At 41.8% G+C, this 21,542-nt stretch overlaps 1 long non-coding RNA gene across 1 annotated transcript in view; it reads left to right on the forward strand.

The window, feature by feature from the left end:
• Nucleotides 1-20,248, forward strand: part of LOC148132604 (uncharacterized) — a 37,160-nt gene extending 16,912 nt beyond the window's left edge. The window contains exon 3 of the long non-coding RNA XR_015747368.1: nt 20,235-20,248. This is a non-coding gene — a long non-coding RNA (uncharacterized LOC148132604). The remainder of the gene's footprint in view (nt 1-20,234) is intronic.
• Nucleotides 20,249-21,542: the final 1,294 nt, after the last annotated feature.

Consider the following 21,542-nt stretch of genomic DNA (forward strand, 5'->3'; position numbering starts at 1 on the left):
TCTCCCTCTGTCTCTCTCTTTCTTTCTCTCTCCTCTCCCTCTTCCCCTCTCTCTGTGTGTCTCTCTTCTCTCTCTCTCCCTCCCCCTCCCTCCCTCTCTCTGTCTCTCTTTCTCTCTCTGTATCCTTCTCTCTCTCTCTTTCCCTCTCTCTCCCTCTGCCTCTCTCTCTCCCTCTTTCTTTCTCTCTCTCTCTCTTTTCATCCTCCACACGCCTCTCTTTGCCGCGTCTCATTCTGCCCCCGAGCAATGCAAGGCCAGCTTCATATTTTTTTCATTCCAACTGAGGGTCAGCAGAGCCAGCTGATGACCTTTTTCACAGCCCAGTGCATCCTTGGATGTAAATGCTGCCTTGGTCTCGCTCCCGTGACCCCCCTAGCCCCCCATCCCCTCCCCTCCCCTTTGCCCTGCCTGACCAGGGGAAAAAAAAAAAAAAGCTCCGGTGGTTCATTTGATATATTCTCAAAGTGTCTCTCTTTATTTGAAAGCCACCCACACTCCTAGAAGGGCTGCTAAAGATAACGGTGACGTCATATGCCACGAGCGGGTTCTTTTTTTTTTTCTTTTGCCAAGAAGGGGGAAAAAACCCTCAACCGGCCCAGCTTTGCTTGAGGATTCAGAAGTCTCCGAGAGTCAGATAACATCTGTCTTAAAAGGGCTGCACCACTGTGAGGAAAGCAGGGGAAGAAATGCCCACTTGCTTCTCTCTGGGAATATTGATTCCATTTGAGGTTGGAGGGAGGGTCACATTTAAATCTCTGTCACACAAAAGAGTGGCAGCTTCTCCTTGACCCAGTGCCTTTTGACAGAGAACGAAGTTGTGAAGAGGAGAAGAAAGAGGGAGATTTGAGAGTTTGGGAAATGCTGAAAGAAAGAGGGGGAGGGGGAGAAGAGTTTGTTACATCTGCCTACAAAGTCCAACACATTGCTCTTTTTTCTGGAGCATTCCCATCTAGATGAAAATATTTACAGACCCCTCACATCCTGGACATAAACTGCTTCAACTCCTACCCTCAAAACGATGCTATAGATAGAGCACTGCACACCAGAACAACTATACACAAGAACATTTTTCCCCGAATGCCATCATTCTGCTAAACAAATAATTCCCTCAACACTGTTCAACTATTTACTAAGTCTGCATTACTATTACTATTAATCTTCCCATCCTTCCTTTCACCCATATCCTCCCACTTATGACTGTATGACTTGTCACTTGTATCCTTACTATTTATATTGACTGTTTCCTAGTATGATTTGATTGCTTATTGTAGTCTATGACTATCATTAAGTATTGTACCTTATGATTCTTGACTCTTGATGAATGTATCTTTTCTTTTATGTACACTGAGAGCATTTGCACCAAGACAAATTCCTTGTGTGTCCAATCACACTTGGCCAATAAAGAATTCTATCTATCTATCTATCTATCTATCTATCTATCTATCTATCTATCTATCTATCTATCTATCTATCTATCTATCTATCATCTATCTACCTATATACCTACCTACCTACCTAGATTTTATAATCTAGAGCTGAATTAGGCTACAGCAGCCCAAAATCAGAAATAGATCGGGAACATCTTTTTAGACTAACCAAGTTTGCTGTCACTCACAAAACCTTCTTTTGTTTCATAACATTCATAAGTTTGGAACAGGGCAACTGGATTTCTCCTGGTTTGCAGCTAGGAGCCGGAAGAGTTGGACTCGTTCACAAACTTGGCACTTTGTTTGAAAATATTCCCCAAGCACTAATCCATAATGAAGTTTGTCTGGTCGGAGTTGAAGCATGAACTCAGCCAAGTGTGGCATAGTCAACCTGCCACCGTTAACCAAACCAAACCTTAACACATTGAGGTCCAAGTAGGTCAATGCAAGTGACCTTCCCTACTCCCACCTCCACCCTGTAGCATTAATGGTATTGCTAAAGTAAAATATGAAGTAAATGGATTTTCCTCGAAGAAACCCCATATTTAGGGCCGTCCTGAAATGCGACCACAATAGCCATCTAAAAATTGCTAGAATGTCTGCAGGGGGAGGAAAAATGAGGGAAGCGGAGGTTACATGGCTGCAAACCATCACCTCCTTTGTATGGCCAATGTGACGTTGCACCAGAGGTGGTATTCAGCAGGTTCTTGAGAATCGGTAGTGGAAATTTTGAGTAGTCCGGAGAACCTGCAAATACCACCTCTGACTGGCCCCGCCCCCATCTATTCTCTGCCTCCTGAGTCCCAGCTGATCGGTTGGATCTTCTTTTGTTGCCCTGCACAGGAGAACAGAGCTGGAAAGCAGGTGAGTGGGGTGGGGAGGGAAAGGGGATTTTGCAGTATCTTTCCCCTGCCATGCCCACCAAGCCACACCACACCCACCAAGCCACGCCCACAGAACCGGTAGTAAAAAAAAATTGAATCCCACCTTGCGCGCACGCACACACACATGGCAGAGTTGGCACTGCGGTGATACAATGCTTCTTTTGTCATTTGGATGGAAGTATCTAATCCTGCAGAGGCCCAGAAAGTGCCCAGAAGCTGGATGGGCACGCTCTTTCATATTTGAGGATGAAAAAATTATTAATTACATTTATATGCCACCCATCTCGTTGTCGATGCACAAAATTTCAATAGCATATAATGTTTCACAAGACTGAATGGGGCTAGTAGAAAACTATCCAGGGAATTGCACGGGTTTGGTTGGTGTGGCCTTCCATAGCTGCTTTCTGCTGAAAGAATGATTCTTTGTAGACACACACAGGCCAGCCTGTGCATATTTTGAAAATAATACTGGAAAGTGCTTTACATGAGAATCACGAGCTGAAATGCTGTTCTATTATTCATTCGAGCACCCTGTCAGTTTTCGGGCTTGTATATGAAGCTAGAAGAAAAATAGCAGCTGCTTTAAAGCACCGCCTTATCAAAGTCAATACCACTCTGCAACTTGTTGGGGGCCCATAAGAAATCGACAGACTGCTGGAAGGAATAGAAGGGACTGTATCTGCAAACAGCCTTGAACCAAGTAGAAATGGGCAGTATGCAAAAATGTATAATAAATACTTTATTAAAAAAAATAACAAGACTGAATATTTAGGTCAAAGTGCATCATCAGCTATATAAACTGGGTCAGGCCACAAGGATTTCTTCTGGACATCTTTCATCATTGCTCACTTTGTGTATGTAGGATGCATAAAAATTCAAATAAGAAACTAGCATTGCTTTTGCCATGAACCAGTTAAACATGGAGAATTCCAAGGAGAATTAAACCGTTTTCATCTGCAATGACAGATTTCTGCGTTACCTGGGCCACATGAGAGGAGAAAGACAGGCAAATTGGATAGACAACAAGACAAACACACAATTGAACTGGGATACATGGGAAGCTCCAGTGATCTGGAGAAAGCCCATGAATTAAAGAAGATAACTGTATGTAACTGATGGGCTATAGACAGTTAGAGAAGTGATGCTAATTTTCTGGCACCAATGGTTTGAATACGTCAATTTTCTGGAAAGGCTGCCTTGATGGGGAAAATTAGAGCGATAAGAAGATGTGAATTCTGGCTGGGTGGAAAATGCGAAGGAGATGTAGTGAAGAGTTGTATAGTTGTATTTTTAATTGAGCTGCTTGGAAATTTTGCTTCTCTCAAATCATTGCCACTCAGCAACATTCTGGAAAGGGTCTGGTCTGAAAAAGTTCAAACATCCATCTTCAAAAGGGTCTTCAATTTTATCCTGAGCCTGAAGACTCGTCCATTCCTCCTCCTCCTTCTCTTTTACTGCTTTGGGTGTCTTGGGGGGAGTCAAAATTCTGGTTCTTCCTCTTTTGAAGGCATCAACTCATCAAATTGTTATTTAATGCTGTTGTAGTGTGTTTTTGATATTGTCTCTCCATCTTCTTTTGAGTCTTCCCCATGTTCTTGGCCTTCTCCTCTTTCTCTGTATGTCTTGTAGGGTATGGAATCCCAAGACATTAGCTGCTAAGGAATCTATTTTCAGAACCACTTTGTGGCCCATTAAGAACTTGACTCAAAGTCCCTCAGGGCAGAGTTGCTGGAACTCCAACTCCTAAAATCCTTCTGTTTGGCTCAATCTTATTTATGGATAGTCCTCAATTCACAACTGTAATTGAGCCCAAAATTATTATTATAAGTTGTAAGAGCCACAATGACGCAGTGGTTAGAGTGCAGTACTGCAGGCTACTTCTGCTGATTGACGGCTGCCTGCAATTTGGCAGATCGAATCTCACCAGACTCAAGGTTGACTCAGCCTTCCATCCTTCTGAGGTGGGTAAAATGTGGACCCCAAATTGGTGGGGGCAATAGGCAGACAATGTAAACTGCTTAGAGGGCTGTAAAGCACTATAAAGTGGTATATAAGTCTAAGTGCTATTGCTATTGCTAATGTTTGTTAATAGATTTGCATTTATAGCTCTTTTGGCTTTTTGACTTTTTTGAGACTTCTCTCTTGGGTCCATTCTGTAGATGCTTTTGGTTGGTTCCAAATCTTTGTGAATTGATGGTCCTTTCTTCTAAGAATATTCACTGAGAAGATTTTGTAGTTTGCAAAGACACCAACTTGTGTATAACTCTGCAGCAGAGAAGAACTTCCAGACTTCCACATGGCTACAGTCAAGACCTCTTTTCCTCCCAAAATAAAAGGAAAATCTCAAGTGGGGCTACGGATACAATGGAAATCCCCTGTGGATTTCTATGGGATTAGTAAGATCCACCTATTAAGTGCTGGGGAAATCAGGAGATTCAGGCAGTTCAAATGAGTATGAAGATTTATTGCAAGTTATTAAGTTCCCTACAAAAATCTGAGCTACTAATGGTAAAGGAAATTAACCAGGAATAAGAAGGAATTCAAGGTGGGCTGGACTTAGATTTCTTTTGGTTGTGCAGGGACTTGTGACGTATGACATGTTTGACACCTTAGGCTCAGCCTGGTCTTCTATAAAGCCTTAGTAAGACCACACCTAGAGTACTGCATCCAGTTTTGGTCACCACATTATAAAAAAGATGTTGAGACTCTAGAAAAAGTACAGAGAAGAGCAACCAGGATGATTTACGGGACTGGAGACTAAGGCATATGAAGAACGGTTGCAGGAAATGGGCTTGGCTAGTCTGGTGAAGAGAAGGCCAGGGGAGCAGTTTTCCAGTATTTGAGGGGCTGCCACAGAGACGTCACTCTATTTTCTAAAGCGCCTGTAGGCCAGACAAGGAACAATGGATGGAAACTGAAGAGGGAGAGATTTAACCTGGAAATAAGGAGAAACTTTCTGACAGTGAGAACAATCAACCAATGGAACAGAAGTTGCCCTCGGAAGTTGTGGGAGCTTCATCACTTGAGACCTTCAAGAAGAGATTGGACTGACATTTGTCAGAAATGGTGTTGGGTCTCCTGCTTGGGTGGGGGGTTGGACTAGATGACCTATAAGGTCCCTTCCAACTCTGATTATCTGTTATCTGTTCTCCTATACCACTAACATGAATTGAACTTTGGCAGTACTGAATAGATTCCACCATCATTCGTCTTTCGCTGTTGTAGAAGATAGGGATAATGTCATTTAAAAAAATAAAATAAAGCTTACAAAGGATTCCCTGAAGGATATTTAAAACAATGATATCTTAGAAGAGTAATGAACTTGCAAAAGATAATGTAAAATTATTGCTTTTAACTGATAGAAAATCCAACAAAATAAATATTGCGGGGTGGGAAACCAGTTGATTGGGTGGGTACATTACATTTTGGTCTGGATCCATTTATAGGCCTCTAGGAAAGGAAATGTGTGTGTGTGTGTGTGTGTATGTATATGTGTGTGTGTTTTCTTAGGTTTTCGCGGGTATTTATATGTATGGTATTCAGCTTTGTTCTGGTATTTTCCCACATCATTATAGTTGTGCTTTTAAAGTTGTAGCAAAGTTTCAGCAGAATCTCATTTGCCATCATCAGGCTTGTGTATTGGGTTCATCTGTGTGTCAGGCTGTGTGTCATGGCTGTGTGTCATGGCTGTGAAAGCCTGATACACAAGCCTGATGATGGCAGATGAGATTCTGCCAAAACGTCGCTACAACTAGTAACCAACAACACTAGACTAAACAACTGCCTCGATCTCATCTTCTGCAATAGTTTGAATTTAATTTACGGAATACAAACTAAAGAACCCTTTTCCAGTAGTGACCACAATATGATTGACTTTTGTCTCAACATACGTCCACACAAAAATCACCACAATGATGTAATCCCCAATTGTAACTTCAAAAAAGGCAACTATGATCTTATAGACAACGATCTCTCATCCCTTGATTGGCAATCTCTATTCACTGGATGCAATACTGTTGAGACCATTACAACATATTTTTACTTGAAGTCAAAAGAGTCATCAAACTATATGTACCAACAACAACTCCCAAAACAAAACAAAAAAGCAGATTACCCATAACAATAAGGAAACTTCAATCCAAAAAGAGGTTTCCAAAAAGTTTTCTGGTGGAAAAACAAATTTGGTCACGTTGCCAATTTCAAAAACCGATACAAAAATTTATGCCACCAGATAAAGACCGAATGCACCAATTATCACATTAAACAAGAGGAAAACCTTCTAAGCACCAATTCCACCCGTGCTTTTTACAATTTTGTAAACAACAAACTAAAAGACTCAAGGTCCATCCCTCCCATGATAGGACCTGATGGTAAAGACTGCAACGACGACACCATTAAAGCCAACATCTTTAACACATTCTTCAGCTCAGTATTTGTAAACAGCAATGGATCATGCCCAGTATTTCCTAGCCGTACCACAGATAACAACAATGATCTAATACATATCGATTTCACAGAAGACAATGTTGAAAAAGCACTACGCAATCTAAAACCATCCCTATCTATTGGACCGGATGGAATATGTGCCTACTTCTTAAAAAAGCTATCCACTGCCATAGCCAAACCTCTAAGCATAATCTTTGAAAAATCTTTCAGGACCAGCTCCTTGCCTAACCTATGGTCACAAGCCACAGTCATCCCCATCTTCAAAAGGGAGACCCAAGCCTAGTTGAAAATTACAGGCCAATCTCCTTATGCTGCGTCACCTGTAAAGTCATGGAATCAATTATTAACCAATCCATCATCCTCCACTTAGAGACAAATAACCTACTCTCCAATAAACAATTTGGTTTCAGAAAAAAACTATCCTGTAATCTGCAACTCTTACACTCTCAAAAACATATGGACGACACAACTCGACCAGGGCAAAGCAATAGACGCAATCTACATAGACTTCTGTAAAGCCTTTGATTCAGTGGTACACGACAAACTACTCCTAAAAATAAAATCCTATGGTATCTCTGGACAACTGAATAACTGGATAGAAGCATTCCTGTCAAACAGACAACAAATGGTCAAAATTGGGAGCGTCCTATCAAATCCAGTACCTGTCAATAGTGGTATCCCCCAAGGCAGTGTTCTAGGACCAACTCTCTTCATACTCTACATAAATGACCTCTGTGATCATATTAAGAGCAATTCGTTCTCTTCGCTGATGATGTAAAGCTGTTCAATACCACAGACAATACTGCTACCCTACAAAAAGATCTTGACTATGTATCAGAATGGTCAAACAAATGGCAACTTCAAATCTCAACAAATAAATGCTCTGTCTTACATATTGGCAAAAAAATCAGAAAATAAAATACAAGCTGAATAGTCAAGATCTTGTTGATGACCCAAGCTCTGTAAAGGACCTTGGAATACTCACCTCTAATGATCTAAGTGCTAGAGCCCACTGCAACTACATAGCCAAAAAGGCATTAAGAGTTGTTAACCTAATCCTACGTAGCTTTTTCTCTGGTAATATCACACTACTAACCAGAGCATACAAAACATTTGCTAGACCAATACTCGAATACAGTTCATCAGTCTGGAACCCACATTACGTATCTGATATTAGCACAATTGAGAAAGTCCAGAAATATTTCACAAGAAGAGTTCTCCACTCCTCTACTCGTTGTAGAATACGTTATGCCACCAGACTTGAAATTCTAGAACTAGAAAACCTTGAATTACGCCGTCTTCGGTCTGACTTAAGCATGGTATATAAAATCATACATTGCAATGTCCTACCTGTCAATGAATACTTCAGCTTCAACCATAATAACACAAGAGCACACAATAGATACAAACTCAAAGTTAACCGCACCAAACTTGATTGCAGGAAATACGACTTCAGCAATAGAGTGGTCAATGTCTGGAATACTCTACCCGACTGTGGTTTTTTCCCAAACCCCAAAAACTTTAACCTTAGACTGTCTACTATTGACTTCACCCCTTTCCTAAGAGGTCTGTAGGGGGCATGCATAAGCGCACCAACGTGCCTACCGTCCCTGTCCTATTGTTTCTCTTATTCTTTTATTTTTCTTATATGTACCCATTTCATGTATTCACAACTATGTATACACTTATACTTATTATCTTGTAAACAATTGGCAAATCAAATAAATAAATAAATAAATAAACTTTAAAAACACAACTATAATGACATGGGAAAATACCCGAACAAAGCTGAATACCATACATACGTACATGTATGTATGAAGAAAGGAAGAGGGAAGAAAGGAAGGGAGGAGGGAGGGAGGGAGGGAGGGAGGAAGGAAGGAATATATCTACAGCCTCATATTTGCAGACAGAAAGCTCCAGGCAATATAACTGCAAAGCAAAATGAAGATCAGCCTGCAGGGCCCTGCTGCACTTATTTCATAACATCAGTTGTGGAAATTCACCATCCAAGTTATTGTCCCCTAGGAATGCCTTGGGATTATTTGTTAGAAAAAGCCTAACAGGAAACACGTCTCTGAGCAGGGTGAAATAAAATGCAAAATGCATGAAAACAGCTTCAGTAAAAGAAAAAGAAAAGAAAAAGAAAAAAATCCAAACAAGCAGGCTGGAGATCCTAATTTACTCTGCCCAGCAAAATATCATTATTAATTCATATTGATCATAGGTGTGTTGATCTTAAAGACATAGAAAGAGTTGTTTACTGAGGGATGAGTGCCTTTTAAGCTTCTGCCTTCAAAATCATCCAACCTTTTAGGACAGTGTTTTTCAAAGTTGAAACCTTAAGATGTGTGGAATTCAGTTCCGAGAATTCCCCAGCCAACATTCTACCTGGGGAATTCTGAAGGTCGAAGTCCATATATCTTAAAGTTGCCAGGTATATAAAAAACCACTGTTTTAGGATAATGGGAGAGTACCAGGAGAAGTTGAAGACTTTTGCTTCGTTCCTGCTTTAGCTGAATAGCCTTTGTTCGCTCTTTCTGTAGCCTTCTGCGAAGATGGGAACGCAATGGCCCCAAACATTTCTTCCAATATTAAAATACAGCGCCTGGCTTAAAAGTTTACACCAAAATACATTTAATGAGAAAAGATGCAGGACAAAATATATATATTTTAGGGAAATTTGTGCCTAAGAAGCTTTCAAGTCTACCCTATCTACGTCTTCTATAAATATAAAAAAGCGAAATGCCACTCACACACCATCACAAAATCTCCAGAACCGTAAAGCCTACAAACTTGAAATTTGGCACGTATGTTCCTCTTGGCTTCTAGGTGCTCACTAAGAAAGGATTGTTTTCAAAATGACCATCAGAGCATTAGTATTTTGTATATTATTATTAACACGCTCTGGTGCTAAGGAGTTCTATTCCCCCTCCCCACCTGAAAAGTAATCTCTTCCAAATGCAAAACACAAGCAGAGGAGAGGAGTTTCAGTTTTAGTTTCACAGCACCAATCAGCTTTAGTACAGAACAGTTGAGCTAAGCCATGCCCAGGCTCCTTGCTGTCTCCTTGCTCACACAGCAAATACTGTTTCAGTTTCCAAACAGCCTTCAACTCTCACAAACTGACAGGATGCTAGCAGGATGAATACCGATAGATGCTGGTAGGCAGAGGTAGAATCCCACCCCCCTTATTTTCCTCCCCCAAAAGTAAGCCTGACCACATAGTTTTGTAGCGAAACATGGGTATCGAGCTAGTTTCCTTATCAAATACCTTGGAAAATTTCAATGGGGAGGGGGAGGCAAACCCACTTAGGGTTAGGTGTCCTTGAATCCAGACTGAAATATGGACATTGCCCACAGATTCAAAGTACAACATTATGCTTAGGAGTGGAATGATTTTTTGAATCTGCCTTATCTACCTTTCCTGGTAAAATGCAGGGAGAAATCCCTTTGGCCGACAAACCCACTTAGGGTTAGGGTTGGGGTTGGGTTTTCTTTGATATGATGAGCAAAATGGACATTGCCGATGGATTTGTAGCCCATTGTTATGATTAGGAGGGCTCTGACTTTTCAAACCTGCCCTATCTATGTTTCCTGATAAAAATACATGGGAAAATCCCATTGGGGACAAAGCCACTTAGGGTTTAGGTTTTCTTGTATTCGGACTGAAAAATGGACATCGCCAATGGATTCATAGCCACCGGTACGATTACGAGAGTGGAGACTTTTCCAACCCACTGTCTACATTATTCCAGGTAAAATATATGGGAAATCTCATTGGTGCGAAAACAAATTTAGGGTTAGGTCTCCATGAACTCAGAGATTCAAATGGAGGCCACCAATGCATTCCTAGTGTTTGTGTATGATTCGGGGAGGGGAGTTTAGAGACTTGTCGAACCCTCCCTCTATATCATTACTGGTAAAATACATGGGAAAATCCCTTTGGCACATACCCACTTAGGGTGGAATTGGGTCTCCATGAACTCATAGAGCAAAACAGATGATCGGCATTGGTATGATTAGTAGGACGGAGACATTTTTTTAAAGTCATCCCTCAATATCATGGGAACATATAAAATACATGGGAACATCCCATTGATATGAAAAACCACTTAGGTTTATGGTTAGGTCTCCATAAACTTACAGAGGAGAATTGGGGCCCCCAGTGGATTCCTAGCATGAGTGGTGCGGTGGCTTAGAGATGGTGCCTCACAATCAGGAGGCTGTGAGTTCGATCCTAGGTAGAGGCAGATATTTCTCTCTCTGGGCACGTTGAGAATATATCTGCTGAATATAATTCCGCATTGGTGACAGGAGGGGCACCTGGCCAGTAAACACTCAGCTCCGCAAAATACATGGAAATCCCATTGGAGTGAAAGCCCACTTAAGGGTTAGGGTTAGGCCTCCATGAACTCAGAGATTAAAAGGGAGGCCACCAACAGATTCCTAGCACATTGGTATGATTAGGACAGTGGAGATTTTTTTGGGGTGGGGGTGGGGGTGTAATCTATATGTATTTTTATTTATTTTCATTGACAAAAATGGACCGTGCTTTTAAGAATAGGTATTGTTGAGTGTTGGTGATCACGGGCACCTCACTCCAAATGTCATGGTGTGTCACCTTTGACATGCATGTCATACGTTTCCATAAGCAATTCTAATTCTGAGAGAAGATCCATTATAGCAGCCCTGACAAAGGACCATCCAATCTCTGTCTGAACACTTTTATCAAAGGAGATCTTACACTTCTTGTGTCAGCCTTTTCAGGGTGGGATTCTACCGGTTTGGACTGGTTCACATGAACCGATATTTCCGGTGATCATTTGGCCCTGCCCTACTTTGTCCTTTATTTCCATGTTTTGTCACTCAGCTGATTCATGTGGCACAGTGGATTGCCACGCCTCAGCTGTTTTCCTCCTCGGGGCTGCAGTAGAAAGTAAGCATTAGGGCTGAAAACGGGCAATTTTCAAACGCTGCGAAGCACGCGCTCACCGAAACGGTTGTTACACTGGTTGAATCCCACCACTGAGCTTTTTCCTCTGTCTGAAAAGCACCTAAAGTCAGGAAGTTCTTCCTGATAACAGTTTGAATCACCTTCCTTGTTGTTTTAACCTGCTGGTACTCACCCTGCCTTCATCACAATCCTTTGATTATTTGAAGACTGCTCTCATATCTTCCCTGGTTGTCTCTTTAGTTGATTAACCATCCCCACTTCCTTTAAGCATCTCTCATAAAATTTGGGTTTTTTTCAATGTTTGTTACTGTCTTTTTTTAAAAAAATTAGGGTGTCCAGAACTTGATATAGTACTCCTGGTGGGAGAGAATGGAGCAGAGTAAAATAAATAAAGAAATCATTCTTATTTCATTATTTATTTGAATCATTGCATGTTGCCAATTTAGCTCTGGCCAATTTATAATAAAAATGAAGACTGAACAAGAAAACAACAACACCCATCATTAAAAGACAACTCAGATGTCCCAAACAGTCAACTGAACAGAATAGTTTGCATTAGTTTTCATAATCTGTATTGTACGCTTCTGTTAAGGCACTAAAATTTGCAGTTTTAGGAGCTGGTTTATGATTACCTTTGGTTGATAAAGATAGCCAGATTAATTTCACATATATTATCACCAAGGAAGACTCCTCCCCTCACATCATACTGCACTTTTAATTTTTTAAACCGAGATGCAGAACTATATATTTCTCCCTGTTAAATTCCTTTCTAGTCATTCTAACCTACAGATCTGGCCTTCCTCATTTTTTAAAAAACAATCTTCCTCTTCTAATTTATCATCTAGCTCTCTCCATCTTCTTGTCACCTGCTGATCTGTTAAGCATCAGTTCAAATATCATTTAAATCAGGAATGTCCAACCTTTGCAACTTTAACACTTGTGGACTTCAACTCCCAGAATTCCCCAGCCAGCCATTTTGACTGGGAAATTCTGGATGTTGAAGTCCTCAAGTCTTAAGTCTGATCTAAATCATGCCAAACAAGCCAGGACAGAACACTGGAATTCCATTTAATACTTCTCTCCAAGTTATTAATAAGCACACTTCGGGTGTAGCCATTCAGCCTACTGTGAGTCCAGGTAATAATAGTATCCAATAATCCAAAGCATCCATAAGATCAGACCACTGGAATCCAGTGGTTGATGGAATGCTTTCAATTTTTGTAGCCCTGTTTCCTCTCTCCCCTGGTCATTTCTGCATCTAATCCAGAGGTGGTATTCAGAAAGTTATGACCAGTTCTGGAGAACTGGTAGAGCAAATTTTAAGTAATTTGGAGAGCTGGCAAATACCACCTCTAACTGCCCCCAACCCCATCAATTCTCTGCCTCCCAAGTCCCAGCTAATCGACTGAGTCTTCTTTTGTTGCCCTACACAGGAGAACGGAACTGGAAAGCAGGTTAGTGAGGTAGGGAAGGAATGAGATTTTGCAGCATCCTTTCCCTGCCACGCCCACCAAGCCACACTCACCAAGGCAAGCCACGCCCATCCAGCCATGCCCACCAAGCCACACCCACAGAATTGGTAGTAAAAAAAAATTAATCCCACCACTGATTTAACCCATATTTTATTGTTTTATTGAGAAGAACATCATGAGGCAGTCCAATGTCTTTCTTATATGCTTAACCAAACTAAGCATAGCAGGTGGAGATTGTTGTAGGAATTATAGAATTTCTAACCGGTAAAATGGAGATCTATCCCCTCCCCGCATCTGCCTCCTCTGAAGAAAATAAAATCCAATGATTCTCAGGGAGGCTTCCAGAGGGATATAAGCACAGTGCAATCAATATTCTTGAAAAGAGGCTGCCATAATTGTGTGAAGTTCAGCAACTCCGTCTATCTGCCGTGTGAATTTTTGACTGAGTTATGAGATCACAGGATTCCTGCACATTTCGACTGGGAGTGGGGGTGTCCTCAGGTCTTTCCGTCTAGCTAGAAATGCCAAGGATCTGGAGGACAAAGTAAGTTGCGACTTTCAAGAGCAAATGGTCCAATCTGCACACAACGGTGCAGAAACATAAAGTAAGATGATTTTTCAGTTGGTTGAATCAGCTATGCAAAAGCTTGAGGTCTTCCCAAAAAGCCTGGAATTGATCGTTAATTTTTCAAGTTCCCATCTCACCTGAATCCAATCTTTGAGACTAACTGGGTTTTATCAGTTAAATTTCATATGTTGCCAGACTAGGAGGACTTTGTTTTAGCAGCAAACTCTGAATTACAGAAAATTTGGGCAACATCAGGGGTGGTATTCAGCAAGTTTTGACCAGTTCTGGAGAACCGGTAGTGGAAATTTTGAGTGATTCAAAGAACCAGCAAATACCACCTCTGACTGGCCCCGCCCCCATCTATTCTCTGCTTCCCAAGCCCCAGATTTATTTTATTTATTTATTTATTTATTATTTGTCAGTTGCTTACAAGATAATAGGTATAAGTAAAAACATAGTTATGAATACATGGATACATATAAGAAAAATTAGGCTTTCCTCTCTTTCCCTCTTGGCCTATGCTAAGGCCTGTTTGTCTTTTTGTTGTACATAACTTGTAGTTGTGTTGTGCTTTTAAAGGTAAAACTAATAAAGTATTTTTCCAAAAAAAAAAGAAAAATAAAAAAATATATAAAAGAAACAATAGGACAGGGACAGTAGGCACGTTGGTGCGCTTATGCACGCCCCCTACAGACCTCTTAGGAAAGGGGTGAGGTCAATAGTGGACAGTCTGAGGTTAAAGTTTTGGGGGTTTGGGGGAAAAAACCACAGAGTCAGGTAGAGTATTCCAGACATTGACCACTCTGTTGCTGAAGTCGTATTTCCTGCAATCAAGTTTGGTGCGATTAACCTTGAGTTTGTATCTATTGTTTGCTCTTGTGTTGTTATGATTGAAGCTGAAGTATTCATTGACTGGTAGGACATTGCAATGTATGATTTTATACACTATACTTAGATCGGACCAAAGCAGAGGTTGCATTCAGCAGATTCTGACCAGTTCTGGAGAACCGGTAGCGGAAATTTGGAGTAGTTCGGAGAACTGGCAAATCTCACCTCTGACTGGAGATTTTAAAGTATCCTTCCCCTGCCACGCCCACCAAGCCTCGCCCACAGAACCAGTAGTAAAAAATATCGAATCCCACCACTGGACCGAAGGCGGCGATGGCAATAGTACAGTAGTCAATTACAACAGCTAGTTAATGTGATAGGTAGACAGTTACAGAAGATTGGCTGGGTTTTCTTTTGTTGCCCTGCACAGGAGAACAGAGCTGGAAAGCAGATTAGTGGGGTGGGGAGGGAATGGGGATTTTCCAGTAACCTTCCCCTGCCATGCCCAACAAGCCACGCCCACCAAGCCAAGCCATGCCCAACAAGCCACGCCCACAGGACCGGTAGTAAAAAAAAAATTTGAATCCCACCACTGGGCAACACCCAATGTTTCACTTCATGTTGCTGAATTTGCTTTGCCTGGGGAACCTAGGAAAAGCCCACAGATTGCGATCACCTCAACACCTGTCAGGAAGACCAGTTTCAGCAATGGGGCGATCATGAGGGGTCTTTAGTGCTCTCTGAGCATGCTTGTTTTCTTGCAGACATTTCATTACTCTAGCTGGGTAACATCATCAGTTCTAGTAAGGAATGCAGTTTGCTGTCAGTTTCTATTCTAGTGGCTTGCTGGTCAGTGTTGGTGGGGGCAGTCTTAGAGTTTATTTGGTTGGGCCATTTGCTGTTGGCTTCTTTGGTAGTTTCTTGATTAATCTTGGAGTTAATCTGTGCTGATTTGGTTGCTGATTACTGGTGGAAAGGTAGTGGAGTCTTTTGTTCTCTTTTGGGCTGCTTGATTGTCTCTTTTGCATAGTCGGTAGATGTTGCTAATGTATGTCTATTGATGGCTGATTTATCAAACTGCTAGGAGATCATTTTAGGCAGCCTATGCTCACTGCAGCCTATGCTTGATAAAGTTTTCTAACAGCTGTGAGACCACTCGGCCAATCAGAGCTGCCTTTTGCTTTTGACTCTTTGCTCAATAGCTTCCAAGACACCATGAATCAAATAATGACTTCGGAAGAAAAGTAAAGGTTTTATTTCAACACAGAAATGTCACAACTAGTGTTTTAATCAGTGGTGGGATTCAAAAAAAAATTCCTACCTGTGAACATGGCTTGGTGGGCATGGTGTGGCTTGGTGGGCGTGGCAGGGGAAGGTTACTGCAAAATTCCATTCTCTCCCCACCCCACTAACCTTCTTTCCAGCTCCATTCTCCTGTGCAGGGCAACAAAAGACGACCCAGCCACTCAGCTGGGACTTGGGAGGCAGAGAATAGATGGGGGCAGGGCCAATCAGAGGTGGTATTCCAAACTACTCAAAATTTCTGCTACCAGTTCTCTGTACTACTCAAAATTTCTGCTACTGGTTCTCCAAACTACTCAAAATTTCCACTACTGGTTCTCTGAACTACTCAAAATTTCTGCTACCAATTCTCCAGAACTGCCACTGCTTTTATAAGCAGCTTGCTACAAAGCCTCTTTGAAATCACCTTGCTCAGACTACTTTTCCTTGAGATCGACTGTAAAATGGAGCTAACTCATGGAAGGATAGTGCGAGCCCTCAAATTCAGAATCATGTTGTATTCCTCCAAACAAACAGTGGATTGAACTAGAAGACCTCCAAGGTCCCTTCCAACTCTGTTATGTGGTTATTCTGTAAATGGGGACATTATAGTACCTTGCTGCTAAATTGCTGCATTAGTTGGGGTCTAGTAGTGTTGCAGAACTGCATTAAAAATCTCATGTTATATTCCTAAGGCTCATTATGTGCACAGAGAAATCCAATGATATAAGTTTTCAGAATACATTCTCTTCAATCATGGCCTTCTGCCTAAGATCTTCAGATAATGTTTGGTTAAAGTATGAGTGATGGGTTAGCTCTGGGAATACTAACCAAGATGATTGCACAGTATTATCTACTTTAAAACAGATTAGCAGGCGACATATGGGTCAGAAATTGTGTGTCTCTGTGTTTATAGCAATGGATATTCCATCCCTGTGAAAATGTGTGAAATAAGCTGAGAATCAGATATTCTCAGGGTAGAGATGTCAGTTAGGTCAACCACCAACTGTTTGGCCTCAAGGGCATGAAAGAAAGCGCAAATAGTCGAAATGAGGAAGAAGAAGAAATGGATTTAAACAGCTTGGATACAACGGGGCCCTGCACTCTTGTGCTGATAGAGGATAGTCAGATTTTTAGCATCATCTTATAATTAGCAAGAAAGATGACCATCTAGATGAGGGGTGTCAAATTCAATTTTATTGAGGGCCGCATCAGGGTTGTGTTTGATCTCGAGGGGCCAGGGTGGGCGTGGTCAGGGTGGGCGTGGCCAGCTTGATGTCACTCAGGTAAGGGCGACCAGTGGGGGCCAAATGCTAAGATAGGACTCCCCTCAGATCCTCCCTCACTCTCATTATAATCTTCCTTCCTTCCTTCCTTCCTTCTTCCTTCCCCTCTTTCCTTCTTTTTCCTTCCTTGCTCTCTTCCCATCTTCCCTTCTTTTTCTTTGTCTTTCCTCTTTCCTTTTGTCCTTTCCTGTCCCTTCTTGCATGCTCAAATGCACTTCTCCTTCTGTTTTGTTTTCAGTTTGTTTTGCTAGTCCTGTACCTGGGTCCCATTTTCAACCACGACAGCCTCTTGCAGCTGTCTGCCAGCCAAAACAGAGCTCAGGGGGGCTGCATGCAGCCGGGCCCTGTTTTCAGCTGCAACCAGGCCCCTGATCTCTGTTTTTGCTGGCAAAGACACCGCGGGCCGAACCTTTGCTGTTTCCGGGACGGCTCTGCTGGACAGATCTAAGCACCCCGCAGACCAAAACCACTTTGAGTTTGACATCCCTGATCTAGATCAATGTTTCTCAACCTTAGCGACTTTATGTGTGGACCTCAACTTCCAGATTTACCAGTCAGTGTACCAAGCAGCTAAATTAAATCACAGGGTGCCAGGAAGGGGTGGGATTCTACCAGTTTGCACCTATTCGCTAGAATCGGTTGTTAACATTCTAAGCAGTTCGGAGAACCGGTTATTAGAAGAAATTACTGGCCTAATCCTGTAAGGAAGGCAGGAAGGAAACATTCTGGTATTGCTTACAGAAACTGCCTCTCCGTTAACCCTTATTACATTCTTGGCAGGACTAGAGTTCCTGTCTCAGGAACGTCTCTGGAGTTTTTTTTCCCTCCTTTGGTGGTACTTTGCTTGTGTGGAGTGACCATTCAAAGTTACAATGGCACTGAAAAAAGTGACTTATGACCATTTTTCACACTTACGACTGTTGCACCATCCCCACAGTCATGAGGGGCCAGGCAAGGAAATGCGTGCCTCGATGTGAGTGATATTGAGTTGGCCACGCCCAGCCAATAACATGACCACCAAGCCATGTCCACCCAGTCATATGACCACCAAGCCACACCCACCAACTAAGCCACACCCACAGAACCGGTTGTTAAAAAAATTGAATCCCACCCCTGGTGCCAGGGGACTGATATTTACTGGCAGGACCTGATCTAGGAAGCCTAATGGAAAATATAATTTACCCAAATCATTCAATGAGATACCTGGATGACAGATCTTAAAAACTGATAACACCATGCCCATGAATAGTAGTTTTGCTAAGGAGAAAGTACTTATATTATAAGTGAGCCACGGTGGCACAGTGGTTAGAATGCCGTACTGCAGGCTACCTCTGCTGACTGTTGGTTGACTGCAATTTGGCAGTTCAAATCCCACCAGCCTCAAGGTTGACTCAGCCTTCCAACCTTCCAAGGTGGGTAAAATGAGGACCCAGATTGTTGGGGGCAGTAGGCTGACTCTGTTAAACACTCAGAGAGGGCTGTAAAGCACTGTAAATTGACATATAAGTCTAAGTGCTATTGCAATATTATAGGATAAGTGATATTTCCCAACAAGGTGGATATGTCCCTATATGTGAAATAAAAACAGTGAAAGGGATTGGGTAGGAAATATTTGAGAATAATCATATTTGTAGCTGAGAATTTGCCAAATATAAGACTATTTCTCTCTTTCTTTGTCTCTTTTTTCAGTGCCCAAGTAAGAGTGCTAATCCATATGATGCCAGATGCAAACAGCCAGAGGAGTCTCAAGCAGAAACCTTATTGTCAGCCAACTATGTTACAAGAATTTTGCCAGACTGACTGCATTCCTTTAGAAACAGTCAGAAAAGACTTCAGGGATGATGGGGAAGGTCAGACCGGTGTTGATTTTTGCAGTGCAAAGTTTTGAAATTTGGCCCCCTCTTAACACCTCCCTCAAGGCTAGCTGAAGATTCCACCACATCTGTAATCCAAACAGCCTCACCTGTTGAAAAGACAGAGGCAAGGAGAGGCATGGAGGACTCCCAATATTTATGGAAAAACTATTGTATTTTCCAACATTCTTTTCTTTCTCTTTTTAGCAAATGAGAAGACGCCTCCAAACAGCAGTCCAATGAAGACTGAGAGTGCTCTGTAACAGGGGTGTTAAACTCAAGAACTGTGGGATGGATCTGGCCCATGGGTCATCTTGGAAAAAGTGAAGGATCAGCCTGTGGTGCCTCTGCCAGCAACAATGGAGACGGGGGGGGGCATCCAGGCCACCACAAGTGGTATCAAGCTGGCCATGCCTACCTGACCATGGCCCCCGAGGTCAAACACAACCCTGATGTGGCCCTCAATGAAATCGAGTTTGACACCCCTGCTCTAGAACAAAGGAGACAGAATTGGAACAGGAAAGGGCAAAGAACATGAAATACATTTATTATTTATTTGATTTGTCAATCACTTATAAAATAATAGGTATAAGTATAAACATGAGTAAGAATACAGAAAATAGGTACGATTAAATGGGGACAATAGGACAGGGACAGGAGGCAGGATGGTGCACTTATGCACGCCCCTTACAGACCTCTTAAGAATGGGGTGAGGTCAGTAGTGTTTCAATAATTTTCAATAGTTTGTTTCAAACATTTATTTCCAGGACAATTGGAATGTTAGCTTCAAGGATACCTTTAGCCACTTAGTCATTGGTAGCTAGCAGAGTTGGTCAACCAATAAATTTAAATAAATAAATAAAGTCAGATTTGAATCACTGCAAGCCAGTGCTTGTTGTCCAACTCCTACTTGCTCCCACAATACTCACTTGTGGCTAGTACCTCGGAACTTCCTCCAGCCGTGCATGGCTGAACAGCCTCCTGAATCTCTATTCTGAGATATACTTTCCATGTGAGAAGCAAAATGGCACAGCAGAGATTTCCCGCACACCAATAGGATGCCCGCATTTAATAATAAAGCAGCAGATTTATGACTTGGGCCCATGGTATTACATCCATTCCCATCAGCTGAGATCTGCTACACTATAAAAGTAAAATAGAAGGCACAGAGCAGCATTATTAGATCATTTAAAGCTAAATACATTACTACGTTGTTGTTTTCTTCTTGACAGATAGGAAAGGCTGGGTGGAGAGACTAGATTGGAGGCTTGTCTTCAGTAAGTTTATTTTATTTATTTAGAAAATGTATATGGTTGCCTAACTCATGGTGACTCCAATTACAAAACTCAGTAAACCTTCACACGCACACACCCCAGCATCAACAATAAAACCAATTGTTTGATGGGCTCCATGTTACCCTGGGATCCCCAAGTCTGTTGGAAAACATTGCCAAAACATTGCCAAAAAGGCATTAAGAGTTGTTAACCTAATCCTGCGTAGCTTTTTCTCCGATAATATTGTTCTACTAACTAAAGCATACAAAACATTTGCTAGACCAATTCTTGAATACAGCTCATCTGTCTGGAATCCACACTGCCTATCGGACATTAATACAATTGAGAGAGTCCAGAAATATTTCACGAGAAGAGTCCTTCACTCCTCTACTCGCAACAGAATACCTTATGCCTCCAGACTTGAAATTTTAAGCTTAAATAACATAGAACGACGCTGCCTTTGGTCTGACCTAAGCATAGTATATAAAATTATCTGCTACAATGTCCTACCCATCAGCGATGACTTCAGTTTCAACCTCAATAATACACAAGCACACAATAGATACAAACTCAGGGTAAACTGCACAAAACTCAATTGCAGGAAATACAACTTCAGCAACAGAGTGGTCAATGCCTGGAATACTCTACCTGACTCTGTGGTTCCTTCCACTAACCCCAAACACTTTAACCTCAGACTGTCTACTGTTGACCTCACCCCATTCCTAAGAGGTCTGTAAGGTGCGTGCATAAGCGCACCAACGTACCTACCATCCCTGTCTTAATGTTCCCTTTTATTCGTATCTCTTTCATATATTAATAATCATGTTTGTACCTATATATATTATCAAATGCAGGCTTGACAAAATAAATAAATAAAAATAAATAAATAAATAAAAACCCATGTCCTCAGGGCCTTTCAGAAGAATATCAAAATGGGGGGTCAATCTTATTTCCACAGGAATAATATTCTACAGGGAGAAAGGAAGCTGCTACCAAGATGACCCTTCTTATTGGGCCCACTAAAGTGGACCTCATTAGGAGAGGGGACCCATAACCAGGGGTGGGATTCTACCGGTTTGGACCAGTTCGGGCAAACTGGTAGTTCCGGTCAGCATTTGGCCCCGCCCACCCACACCTGCTCTTTCCTGTGCTTTATTTCCTCGTTTTTTAGCACACTTGATTTGCATGGCAGAGCGGTTTGCCATGAATCAGCTATTTTACTCACCAGGGATGCAGCAGAAGGTAAGTAATTCAGTTAAAAATGGG

This window comes from Notechis scutatus, chromosome 2 (assembly GCF_049901735.1).
Source record: "Notechis scutatus isolate UNSWTSFEM ecotype Mainland chromosome 2, rNotScu1.2, whole genome shotgun sequence".
Taxonomy (NCBI): Eukaryota; Metazoa; Chordata; class Lepidosauria; order Squamata; family Elapidae; genus Notechis; species Notechis scutatus.